Genomic DNA, 13,667 nt, shown 5'->3' with positions numbered 1-13,667 from the left:
TTAGGGTACGGGTTAGGGTACGGGTGAGGGTATGGCGTAGGGTATAGGTTAGGGTTAGGGTTAGGGTTAGGGTACGGCTTAGGATACGGGTTAGGGTACGGGTGAGGGTACGGCGTAGCGTATGGGTTAGGGTTAGGGTTAGGGTTAGGGTACGGCTTAGGGTACGGGTTAGGGTACGGGTGAGGGTACGGCGTAGGGTATAGGTTAGGGTTAGGGTTAGGGTTAGGGTACGGCTTAGGATACGGGTTAGGGTACGGGTGAGGGTACGGCGTAGCGTATGGGTTAGGGTTAGGGTTAGGGTTAGGGTACGGCTTAGGGTACGGGTTAGGGTACGGGTGAGGGTACGGCGTAGGGTATGGGTTAGGGTTAGGGTTAGGGTTAGGGTTAGTTTTAGGGTTAGGGATTGGTTTAGGGTACGGGTTAGGATTAGCGTACGTGTTAGGGTTAGGGTTTGGGTTAGGGTTAGGGTACGCGTTAGGGTTAGGGTATGGGTTAGGGTTAGGGTACACGTTAGGATTAGGGTATTTATTAAACCTATCCCACTCTCTAGATACCACTTAGCACGTAAAGGAATATTATTTGGGGTCCAGCCATGGAGAAGATTTTAGTCACTAGGATAAGATAAAGAATAAACACATTATAAAAAAATCACATTAGGATTTTCTTTTTAACCTGTTCCTTAAAACACTAGTGCTTAGGAAATCTAATGGAGGCAAAAGCAGTCAAGGGTAGTTTAGGGTTAGGGTTAGGGTTAGGGTTAGTGTTAGGGTTAGGGTACGGCTTAGGGTATGGGATAGGGGACGGGTGAGGGTACGGCGTAGGGTAGGGGTTAGGGTTAGGGTTAGGGTTAGGGTTAGGGTTAGGGTACGGCTTAGGGTACGGGTGAGGGTACGGGTGAGGGTACTGCGTAGGGTATTGGTTAGGGTTAGGGTACGGCTTAGGATACGGGTTAGGGTACGGGTTAGGGTACGGCGTAGGGTATGGGTTAGGGTTAGGGTTAGGGTTAGGGTTAGGGTTAGGGTTAGGGTACGGCTTAGGGTACGGGTTAGGGTACGGGTGAGGGTATGGCGTAGGGTATAGGTTAGGGTTAGGGTTAGGGTTAGGGTACGGCTTAGGATACGGGTTAGGGTACGGGTGAGGGTACGGCGTAGCGTATGGGTTAGGGTTAGGGTTAGGGTTAGGGTACGGCTTAGGGTACGGGTTAGGGTACGGGTGAGGGTACGGCGTAGGGTATAGGTTAGGGTTAGGGTTAGGGTTAGGGTACGGCTTAGGATACGGGTTAGGGTACGGGTGAGGGTACGGCGTAGCGTATGGGTTAGGGTTAGGGTTAGGGTTAGGGTACGGCTTAGGGTACGGGTTAGGGTACGGGTGAGGGTACGGCGTAGGGTATGGGTTAGGGTTAGGGTTAGGGTTAGGGTTAGTTTTAGGGTTAGGGATTGGTTTAGGGTACGGGTTAGGATTAGCGTACGTGTTAGGGTTAGGGTTTGGGTTAGGGTTAGGGTACGCGTTAGGGTTAGGGTATGGGTTAGGGTTAGGGTACACGTTAGGATTAGGGTATTTATTAAACCTATCCCACTCTCTAGATACCACTTAGCACGTAAAGGAATATTATTTGGGGTCCAGCCATGGAGAAGATTTTAGTCACTAGGATAAGATAAAGAATAAACACATTATAAAAAAATCACATTAGGATTTTCTTTTTAACCTGTTCCTTAAAACACTAGTGCTTAGGAAATCTAATGGAGGCAAAAGCAGTCAAGGGTAGTTTAGGGTTAGGGTTAGGGTTAGGGTTAGTGTTAGGGTTAGGGTACGGCTTAGGGTATGGGATAGGGGACGGGTGAGGGTACGGCGTAGGGTAGGGGTTAGGGTTAGGGTTAGGGTTAGGGTTAGGGTTAGGGTACGGCTTAGGGTACGGGTGAGGGTACGGGTGAGGGTACTGCGTAGGGTATTGGTTAGGGTTAGGGTACGGCTTAGGATACGGGTTAGGGTACGGGTTAGGGTACGGCGTAGGGTATGGGTTAGGGTTAGGGTTAGGGTTAGGGTTAGGGTTAGGGTTAGGGTACGGCTTAGGGTACGGGTTAGGGTACGGGTGAGGGTATGGCGTAGGGTATAGGTTAGGGTTAGGGTTAGGGTTAGGGTACGGCTTAGGATACGGGTTAGGGTACGGGTGAGGGTACGGCGTAGCGTATGGGTTAGGGTTAGGGTTAGGGTTAGGGTACGGCTTAGGGTACGGGTTAGGGTACGGGTGAGGGTACGGCGTAGGGTATAGGTTAGGGTTAGGGTTAGGGTTAGGGTACGGCTTAGGATACGGGTTAGGGTACGGGTGAGGGTACGGCGTAGCGTATGGGTTAGGGTTAGGGTTAGGGTTAGGGTACGGCTTAGGGTACGGGTTAGGGTACGGGTGAGGGTACGGCGTAGGGTATGGGTTAGGGTTAGGGTTAGGGTTAGGGTTAGTTTTAGGGTTAGGGATTGGTTTAGGGTACGGGTTAGGATTAGCGTACGTGTTAGGGTTAGGGTTTGGGTTAGGGTTAGGGTACGCGTTAGGGTTAGGGTATGGGTTAGGGTTAGGGTACACGTTAGGATTAGGGTATTTATTAAACCTATCCCACTCTCTAGATACCACTTAGCACGTAAAGGAATATTATTTGGGGTCCAGCCATGGAGAAGATTTTAGTCACTAGGATAAGATAAAGAATAAACACATTATAAAAAAATCACATTAGGATTTTCTTTTTAACCTGTTCCTTAAAACACTAGTGCTTAGGAAATCTAATGGAGGCAAAAGCAGTCAAGGGTAGTTTAGGGTTAGGGTTAGGGTTAGGGTTAGTGTTAGGGTTAGGGTACGGCTTAGGGTATGGGATAGGGGACGGGTGAGGGTACGGCGTAGGGTAGGGGTTAGGGTTAGGGTTAGGGTTAGGGTTAGGGTTAGGGTACGGCTTAGGGTACGGGTGAGGGTACGGGTGAGGGTACTGCGTAGGGTATTGGTTAGGGTTAGGGTACGGCTTAGGATACGGGTTAGGGTACGGGTTAGGGTACGGCGTAGGGTATGGGTTAGGGTTAGGGTTAGGGTTAGGGTTAGGGTTAGGGTTAGGGTACGGCTTAGGGTACGGGTTAGGGTACGGGTGAGGGTATGGCGTAGGGTATAGGTTAGGGTTAGGGTTAGGGTTAGGGTACGGCTTAGGATACGGGTTAGGGTACGGGTGAGGGTACGGCGTAGCGTATGGGTTAGGGTTAGGGTTAGGGTTAGGGTACGGCTTAGGGTACGGGTTAGGGTACGGGTGAGGGTACGGCGTAGGGTATAGGTTAGGGTTAGGGTTAGGGTTAGGGTACGGCTTAGGATACGGGTTAGGGTACGGGTGAGGGTACGGCGTAGCGTATGGGTTAGGGTTAGGGTTAGGGTTAGGGTACGGCTTAGGGTACGGGTTAGGGTACGGGTGAGGGTACGGCGTAGGGTATGGGTTAGGGTTAGGGTTAGGGTTAGGGTTAGTTTTAGGGTTAGGGATTGGTTTAGGGTACGGGTTAGGATTAGCGTACGTGTTAGGGTTAGGGTTTGGGTTAGGGTTAGGGTACGCGTTAGGGTTAGGGTATGGGTTAGGGTTAGGGTACACGTTAGGATTAGGGTATTTATTAAACCTATCCCACTCTCTAGATACCACTTAGCACGTAAAGGAATATTATTTGGGGTCCAGCCATGGAGAAGATTTTAGTCACTAGGATAAGATAAAGAATAAACACATTATAAAAAAATCACATTAGGATTTTCTTTTTAACCTGTTCCTTAAAACACTAGTGCTTAGGAAATCTAATGGAGGCAAAAGCAGTCAAGGGTAGTTTAGGGTTAGGGTTAGGGTTAGGGTTAGTGTTAGGGTTAGGGTACGGCTTAGGGTATGGGATAGGGGACGGGTGAGGGTACGGCGTAGGGTAGGGGTTAGGGTTAGGGTTAGGGTTAGGGTTAGGGTTAGGGTACGGCTTAGGGTACGGGTGAGGGTACGGGTGAGGGTACGGCGTAGGGTATTGGTTAGGGTTAGGGTACGGCTTAGGATACGGGTTAGGGTACGGGTTAGGGTACGGCGTAGGGTATGGGTTAGGGTTAGGGTTAGGGTTAGGGTTAGGGTTAGGGTTAGGGTACGGCTTAGGGTACGGGTTAGGGTACGGGTGAGGGTATGGCGTAGGGTATAGGTTAGGGTTAGGGTTAGGGTTAGGGTACGGCTTAGGATACGGGTTAGGGTACGGGTGAGGGTACGGCGTAGCGTATGGGTTAGGGTTAGGGTTAGGGTTAGGGTACGGCTTAGGGTACGGGTTAGGGTACGGGTGAGGGTACGGCGTAGGGTATAGGTTAGGGTTAGGGTTAGGGTTAGGGTACGGCTTAGGATACGGGTTAGGGTACGGGTGAGGGTACGGCGTAGCGTATGGGTTAGGGTTAGGGTTAGGGTTAGGGTACGGCTTAGGGTACGGGTTAGGGTACGGGTGAGGGTACGGCGTAGGGTATGGGTTAGGGTTAGGGTTAGGGTTAGGGTTAGTTTTAGGGTTAGGGATTGGTTTAGGGTACGGGTTAGGATTAGCGTACGTGTTAGGGTTAGGGTTTGGGTTAGGGTTAGGGTACGCGTTAGGGTTAGGGTATGGGTTAGGGTTAGGGTACACGTTAGGATTAGGGTATTTATTAAACCTATCCCACTCTCTAGATACCACTTAGCACGTAAAGGAATATTATTTGGGGTCCAGCCATGGAGAAGATTTTAGTCACTAGGATAAGATAAAGAATAAACACATTATAAAAAAATCACATTAGGATTTTCTTTTTAACCTGTTCCTTAAAACACTAGTGCTTAGGAAATCTAATGGAGGCAAAAGCAGTCAAGGGTAGTTTAGGGTTAGGGTTAGGGTTAGGGTTAGTGTTAGGGTTAGGGTACGGCTTAGGGTATGGGATAGGGGACGGGTGAGGGTACGGCGTAGGGTAGGGGTTAGGGTTAGGGTTAGGGTTAGGGTTAGGGTTAGGGTACGGCTTAGGGTACGGGTGAGGGTACGGGTGAGGGTACTGCGTAGGGTATTGGTTAGGGTTAGGGTACGGCTTAGGATACGGGTTAGGGTACGGGTTAGGGTACGGCGTAGGGTATGGGTTAGGGTTAGGGTTAGGGTTAGGGTTAGGGTTAGGGTTAGGGTACGGCTTAGGGTACGGGTTAGGGTACGGGTGAGGGTATGGCGTAGGGTATAGGTTAGGGTTAGGGTTAGGGTTAGGGTACGGCTTAGGATACGGGTTAGGGTACGGGTGAGGGTACGGCGTAGCGTATGGGTTAGGGTTAGGGTTAGGGTTAGGGTACGGCTTAGGGTACGGGTTAGGGTACGGGTGAGGGTACGGCGTAGCGTATGGGTTAGGGTTAGGGTTAGGGTTAGGGTACGGCTTAGGGTACGGGTTAGGGTACGGGTGAGGGTACGGCGTAGGGTATGGGTTAGGGTTAGGGTTAGGGTTAGGGTTAGTTTTAGGGTTAGGGATTGGTTTAGGGTACGGGTTAGGATTAGCGTACGTGTTAGGGTTAGGGTATGGGTTAGGGTTAGGGTACGCGTTAGGATTAGGGTATTTATTAAACCTATCCCACTCTCTAGATACCACTTAGCACGTAAAGGAATATTATTTGGGGTCCAGCCATGGAGAAGATTTTAGTCACTAGGATAAGATAAAGAATAAACACATTATAAAAAAATCACATTAGGATTTTCTTTTTAACCTGTTCCTTAAAACACTAGTGCTTAGGAAATCTAATGGAGGCAAAAGCAGTCAAGGGTAGTTTAGGGTTAGGGTTAGGGTTAGGGTTAGTGTTAGGGTTAGGGTACGGCTTAGGGTATTGGATAGGGGACGGGTGAGGGTACGGCGTAGGGTAGGGGTTAGGGTTAGGGTTAGGGTTAGGGTTAGGGTTAGGGTACGGCTTAGGGTACGGGTGAGGGTACGGGTGAGGGTACTGCGTAGGGTATTGGTTAGGGTTATGGTACGGCTTAGGATACGGGTTAGGGTACGGGTTAGGGTACGGCGTAGGGTATGGGTTAGGGTTAGGGTTAGGGTTAGGGTTAGGGTTAGGGTTAGGGTACGGCTTAGGGTACGGGTTAGGGTACGGGTGAGGGTATGGCGTAGGGTATAGGTTAGGGTTAGGGTTAGGGTTAGGGTACGGCTTAGGATACGGGTTAGGGTACGGGTGAGGGTACGGCGTAGCGTATGGGTTAGGGTTAGGGTTAGGGTTAGGGTACGGCTTAGGGTACGGGTTAGGGTACGGGTGAGGGTACGGCGTAGGGTATAGGTTAGGGTTAGGGTTAGGGTTAGGGTACGGCTTAGGATACGGGTTAGGGTACGGGTGAGGGTACGGCGTAGCGTATGGGTTAGGGTTAGGGTTAGGGTTAGGGTACGGCTTAGGGTACGGGTTAGGGTACGGGTGAGGGTACGGCGTAGGGTATGGGTTAGGGTTAGGGTTAGGGTTAGGGTTAGTTTTAGGGTTAGGGATTGGTTTAGGGTACGGGTTAGGATTAGCGTACGTGTTAGGGTTAGGGTTTGGGTTAGGGTTAGGGTACGCGTTAGGGTTAGGGTATGGGTTAGGGTTAGGGTACACGTTAGGATTAGGGTATTTATTAAACCTATCCCACTCTCTAGATACCACTTAGCACGTAAAGGAATATTATTTGGGGTCCAGCCATGGAGAAGATTTTAGTCACTAGGATAAGATAAAGAATAAACACATTATAAAAAAATCACATTAGGATTTTCTTTTTAACCTGTTCCTTAAAACACTAGTGCTTAGGAAATCTAATGGAGGCAAAAGCAGTCAAGGGTAGTTTAGGGTTAGGGTTAGGGTTAGGGTTAGTGTTAGGGTTAGGGTACGGCTTACGGTATGGGATAGGGGACGGGTGAGGGTACGGCGTAGGGTAGGGGTTAGGGTTAGGGTTAGGGTTAGGGTTAGGGTTAGGGTACGGCTTAGGGTACGGGTGAGGGTACGGGTGAGGGTACTGCGTAGGGTATTGGTTAGGGTTAGGGTACGGCTTAGGATACGGGTTAGGGTACGGGTTAGGGTACGGCGTAGGGTATGGGTTAGGGTTAGGGTTAGGGTTAGGGTTAGGGTTAGGGTTAGGGTACGGCTTAGGGTACGGGTTAGGGTACGGGTGAGGGTATGGCGTAGGGTATAGGTTAGGGTTAGGGTTAGGGTTAGGGTACGGCTTAGGATACGGGTTAGGGTACGGGTGAGGGTACGGCGTAGCGTATGGGTTAGGGTTAGGGTTAGGGTTAGGGTACGGCTTAGGGTACGGGTTAGGGTACGGGTGAGGGTACGGCGTAGGGTATAGGTTAGGGTTAGGGTTAGGGTTAGGGTACGGCTTAGGATACGGGTTAGGGTACGGGTGAGGGTACGGCGTAGCGTATGGGTTAGGGTTAGGGTTAGGGTTAGGGTACGGCTTAGGGTACGGGTTAGGGTACGGGTGAGGGTACGGCGTAGGGTATGGGTTAGGGTTAGGGTTAGGGTTAGGGTTAGTTTTAGGGTTAGGGATTGGTTTAGGGTACGGGTTAGGATTAGCGTACGTGTTAGGGTTAGGGTTTGGGTTAGGGTTAGGGTACGCGTTAGGGTTAGGGTATGGGTTAGGGTTAGGGTACACGTTAGGATTAGGGTATTTATTAAACCTATCCCACTCTCTAGATACCACTTAGCACGTAAAGGAATATTATTTGGGGTCCAGCCATGGAGAAGATTTTAGTCACTAGGATAAGATAAAGAATAAACACATTATAAAAAAATCACATTAGGATTTTCTTTTTAACCTGTTCCTTAAAACACTAGTGCTTAGGAAATCTAATGGAGGCAAAAGCAGTCAAGGGTAGTTTAGGGTTAGGGTTAGGGTTAGGGTTAGTGTTAGGGTTAGGGTACGGCTTAGGGTATGGGATAGGGGACGGGTGAGGGTACGGCGTAGGGTAGGGGTTAGGGTTAGGGTTAGGGTTAGGGTTAGGGTTAGGGTACGGCTTAGGGTACGGGTGAGGGTACGGGTGAGGGTACTGCGTAGGGTATTGGTTAGGGTTAGGGTACGGCTTAGGATACGGGTTAGGGTACGGGTTAGGGTACGGCGTAGGGTATGGGTTAGGGTTAGGGTTAGGGTTAGGGTTAGGGTTAGGGTTAGGGTACGGCTTAGGGTACGGGTTAGGGTACGGGTGAGGGTATGGCGTAGGGTATAGGTTAGGGTTAGGGTTAGGGTTAGGGTACGGCTTAGGATACGGGTTAGGGTACGGGTGAGGGTACGGCGTAGCGTATGGGTTAGGGTTAGGGTTAGGGTTAGGGTACGGCTTAGGGTACGGGTTAGGGTACGGGTGAGGGTACGGCGTAGGGTATAGGTTAGGGTTAGGGTTAGGGTTAGGGTACGGCTTAGGATACGGGTTAGGGTACGGGTGAGGGTACGGCGTAGCGTATGGGTTAGGGTTAGGGTTAGGGTTAGGGTACGGCTTAGGGTACGGGTTAGGGTACGGGTGAGGGTACGGCGTAGGGTATGGGTTAGGGTTAGGGTTAGGGTTAGGGTTAGTTTTAGGGTTAGGGATTGGTTTAGGGTACGGGTTAGGATTAGCGTACGTGTTAGGGTTAGGGTTTGGGTTAGGGTTAGGGTACGCGTTAGGGTTAGGGTATGGGTTAGGGTTAGGGTACACGTTAGGATTAGGGTATTTATTAAACCTATCCCACTCTCTAGATACCACTTAGCACGTAAAGGAATATTATTTGGGGTCCAGCCATGGAGAAGATTTTAGTCACTAGGATAAGATAAAGAATAAACACATTATAAAAAAATCACATTAGGATTTTCTTTTTAACCTGTTCCTTAAAACACTAGTGCTTAGGAAATCTAATGGAGGCAAAAGCAGTCAAGGGTAGTTTAGGGTTAGGGTTAGGGTTAGGGTTAGTGTTAGGGTTAGGGTACGGCTTAGGGTATGGGATAGGGGACGGGTGAGGGTACGGCGTAGGGTAGGGGTTAGGGTTAGGGTTAGGGTTAGGGTTAGGGTTAGGGTACGGCTTAGGGTACGGGTGAGGGTACGGGTGAGGGTACTGCGTAGGGTATTGGTTAGGGTTAGGGTACGGCTTAGGATACGGGTTAGGGTACGGGTTAGGGTACGGCGTAGGGTATGGGTTAGGGTTAGGGTTAGGGTTAGGGTTAGGGTTAGGGTTAGGGTACGGCTTAGGGTACGGGTTAGGGTACGGGTGAGGGTATGGCGTAGGGTATAGGTTAGGGTTAGGGTTAGGGTTAGGGTACGGCTTAGGATACGGGTTAGGGTACGGGTGAGGGTACGGCGTAGCGTATGGGTTAGGGTTAGGGTTAGGGTTAGGGTACGGCTTAGGGTACGGGTTAGGGTACGGGTGAGGGTACGGCGTAGGGTATAGGTTAGGGTTAGGGTTAGGGTTAGGGTACGGCTTAGGATACGGGTTAGGGTACGGGTGAGGGTACGGCGTAGCGTATGGGTTAGGGTTAGGGTTAGGGTTAGGGTACGGCTTAGGGTACGGGTTAGGGTACGGGTGAGGGTACGGCGTAGGGTATGGGTTAGGGTTAGGGTTAGGGTTAGGGTTAGTTTTAGGGTTAGGGATTGGTTTAGGGTACGGGTTAGGATTAGCGTACGTGTTAGGGTTAGGGTTTGGGTTAGGGTTAGGGTACGCGTTAGGGTTAGGGTATGGGTTAGGGTTAGGGTACACGTTAGGATTAGGGTATTTATTAAACCTATCCCACTCTCTAGATACCACTTAGCACGTAAAGGAATATTATTTGGGGTCCAGCCATGGAGAAGATTTTAGTCACTAGGATAAGATAAAGAATAAACACATTATAAAAAAATCACATTAGGATTTTCTTTTTAACCTGTTCCTTAAAACACTAGTGCTTAGGAAATCTAATGGAGGCAAAAGCAGTCAAGGGTAGTTTAGGGTTAGGGTTAGGGTTAGGGTTAGTGTTAGGGTTAGGGTACGGCTTAGGGTATGGGATAGGGGACGGGTGAGGGTACGGCGTAGGGTAGGGGTTAGGGTTAGGGTTAGGGTTAGGGTTAGGGTTAGGGTACGGTTTAGGGTACGGGTGAGGGTACGGGTGAGGGTACGGCGTAGGGTATTGGTTAGGGTTAGGGTACGGCTTAGGATACGGGTTAGGGTACGGGTTAGGGTACGGCGTAGGGTATGGGTTAGGGTTAGGGTTAGGGTTAGGGTTAGGGTTAGGGTTAGGGTACGGCTTAGGGTACGGGTTAGGGTACGGGTGAGGGTATGGCGTAGGGTATAGGTTAGGGTTAGGGTTAGGGTTAGGGTACGGCTTAGGATACGGGTTAGGGTACGGGTGAGGGTACGGCGTAGCGTATGGGTTAGGGTTAGGGTTAGGGTTAGGGTACGGCTTAGGGTACGGGTTAGGGTACGGGTGAGGGTACGGCGTAGGGTATAGGTTAGGGTTAGGGTTAGGGTTAGGGTACGGCTTAGGATACGGGTTAGGGTACGGGTGAGGGTACGGCGTAGCGTATGGGTTAGGGTTAGGGTTAGGGTTAGGGTACGGCTTAGGGTACGGGTTAGGGTACGGGTGAGGGTACGGCGTAGGGTATGGGTTAGGGTTAGGGTTAGGGTTAGGGTTAGTTTTAGGGTTAGGGATTGGTTTAGGGTACGGGTTAGGATTAGCGTACGTGTTAGGGTTAGGGTTTGGGTTAGGGTTAGGGTACGCGTTAGGGTTAGGGTATGGGTTAGGGTTAGGGTACACGTTAGGATTAGGGTATTTATTAAACCTATCCCACTCTCTAGATACCACTTAGCACGTAAAGGAATATTATTTGGGGTCCAGCCATGGAGAAGATTTTAGTCACTAGGATAAGATAAAGAATAAACACATTATAAAAAAATCACATTAGGATTTTCTTTTTAACCTGTTCCTTAAAACACTAGTGCTTAGGAAATCTAATGGAGGCAAAAGCAGTCAAGGGTAGTTTAGGGTTAGGGTTAGGGTTAGGGTTAGTGTTAGGGTTAGGGTACGGCTTAGGGTATGGGATAGGGGACGGGTGAGGGTACGGCGTAGGGTAGGGGTTAGGGTTAGGGTTAGGGTTAGGGTTAGGGTTAGGGTACGGCTTAGGGTACGGGTGAGGGTACGGGTGAGGGTACTGCGTAGGGTATTGGTTAGGGTTAGGGTACGGCTTAGGATACGGGTTAGGGTACGGGTTAGGGTACGGCGTAGGGTATGGGTTAGGGTTAGGGTTAGGGTTAGGGTTAGGGTTAGGGTTAGGGTACGGCTTAGGGTACGGGTTAGGGTACGGGTGAGGGTATGGCGTAGGGTATAGGTTAGGGTTAGGGTTAGGGTTAGGGTACGGCTTAGGATACGGGTTAGGGTACGGGTGAGGGTACGGCGTAGCGTATGGGTTAGGGTTAGGGTTAGGGTTAGGGTACGGCTTAGGGTACGGGTTAGGGTACGGGTGAGGGTACGGCGTAGGGTATAGGTTAGGGTTAGGGTTAGGGTTAGGGTACGGCTTAGGATACGGGTTAGGGTACGGGTGAGGGTACGGCGTAGCGTATGGGTTAGGGTTAGGGTTAGGGTTAGGGTACGGCTTAGGGTACGGGTTAGGGTACGGGTGAGGGTACGGCGTAGGGTATGGGTTAGGGTTAGGGTTAGGGTTAGGGTTAGTTTTAGGGTTAGGGATTGGTTTAGGGTACGGGTTAGGATTAGCGTACGTGTTAGGGTTAGGGTTTGGGTTAGGGTTAGGGTACGCGTTAGGGTTAGGGTATGGGTTAGGGTTAGGGTACACGTTAGGATTAGGGTATTTATTAAACCTATCCCACTCTCTAGATACCACTTAGCACGTAAAGGAATATTATTTGGGGTCCAGCCATGGAGAAGATTTTAGTCACTAGGATAAGATAAAGAATAAACACATTATAAAAAAATCACATTAGGATTTTCTTTTTAACCTGTTCCTTAAAACACTAGTGCTTAGGAAATCTAATGGAGGCAAAAGCAGTCAAGGGTAGTTTAGGGTTAGGGTTAGGGTTAGGGTTAGTGTTAGGGTTAGGGTACGGCTTAGGGTATGGGATAGGGGACGGGTGAGGGTACGGCGTAGGGTAGGGGTTAGGGTAGGGTTAGGGTTAGGGTTAGGGTTAGGGTACGGCTTAGGGTACGGGTGAGGGTACGGGTGAGGGTACGGCGTAGGGTATTGGTTAGGGTTAGGGTACGGCTTAGGATACGGGTTAGGGTACGGGTTAGGGTACGGCGTAGGGTATGGGTTAGGGTTAGGGTTAGGGTTAGGGTTAGGGTACGGCTTAGGGTACGGGTTAGGGTACGGGTGAGGGTATGGCGTAGGGTATAGGTTAGGGTTAGGGTTAGGGTTAGGGTACGGCTTAGGATACGGGTTAGGGTACGGGTGAGGGTACGGCGTAGCGTATGGGTTAGGGTTAGGGTTAGGGTTAGGGTACGGCTTAGGGTACGGGTTAGGGTACGGGTGAGGGTACGGCGTAGGGTATAGGTTAGGGTTAGGGTTAGGGTTAGGGTACGGCTTAGGATACGGGTTAGGGTACGGGTGAGGGTACGGCGTAGCGTATGGGTTAGGGTTAGGGTTAGGGTTAGGGTACGGCTTAGGGTACGGGTTAGGGTACGGGTGAGGGTACGGCGTAGGGTATGGGTTAGGGTTAGGGTTAGGGTTAGGGTTAGTTTTAGGGTTAGGGATTGGTTTAGGGTACGGGTTAGGATTAGCGTACGTGTTAGGGTTAGGGTTTGGGTTAGGGTTAGGGTACGCGTTAGGGTTAGGGTATGGGTTAGGGTTAGGGTACACGTTAGGATTAGGGTATTTATTAAACCTATCCCACTCTCTAGATACCACTTAGCACGTAAAGGAATATTATTTGGGGTCCAGCCATGGAGAAGATTTTAGTCACTAGGATAAGATAAAGAATAAACACATTATAAAAAAATCACATTAGGATTTTCTTTTTAACCTGTTCCTTAAAACACTAGTGCTTAGGAAATCTAATGGAGGCAAAAGCAGTCAAGGGTAGTTTAGGGTTAGGGTTAGGGTTAGGGTTAGTGTTAGGGTTAGGGTACGGCTTAGGGTATGGGATAGGGGACGGGTGAGGGTACGGCGTAGGGTAGGGGTTAGGGTTAGGGTTAGGGTTAGGGTTAGGGTTAGGGTACGGCTTAGGGTACGGGTGAGGGTACGGGTGAGGGTACTGCGTAGGGTATTGGTTAGGGTTAGGGTACGGCTTAGGATACGGGTTAGGGTACGGGTTAGGGTACGGCGTAGGGTATGGGTTAGGGTTAGGGTTAGGGTTAGGGTTAGGGTTAGGGTTAGGGTACGGCTTAGGGTACGGGTTAGGGTACGGGTGAGGGTATGGCGTAGGGTATAGGTTAGGGTTAGGGTTAGGGTTAGGGTACGGCTTAGGATACGGGTTAGGGTACGGGTGAGGGTACGGCGTAGCGTATGGGTTAGGGTTAGGGTTAGGGTTAGGGTACGGCTTAGGGTACGGGTTAGGGTACGGGTGAGGGTACGGCGTAGGGTATAGGTTAGGGTTAGGGTACGGCTTAGGATACGGGTTAGGGTACGGGTGAGGGTACGGCGTAGCGTATGGGTTAGGGTTAGGGTTAGGGTTAGGGTACGGCTTAGGGTACGGGTTAGGGTACGGGTGAGGGTACGGCGTAGGGTATGGGTTAGGGTTAGGGTTAGG

This window comes from Eubalaena glacialis, chromosome 9, assembly GCF_028564815.1.
Source record: "Eubalaena glacialis isolate mEubGla1 chromosome 9, mEubGla1.1.hap2.+ XY, whole genome shotgun sequence".
In the NCBI taxonomy this organism is placed as follows: Eukaryota; Metazoa; Chordata; class Mammalia; order Artiodactyla; family Balaenidae; genus Eubalaena; species Eubalaena glacialis.
The sequence above is the reverse complement of the archived record's forward strand: the minus strand, read 5'-3'. Positions refer to the sequence as shown.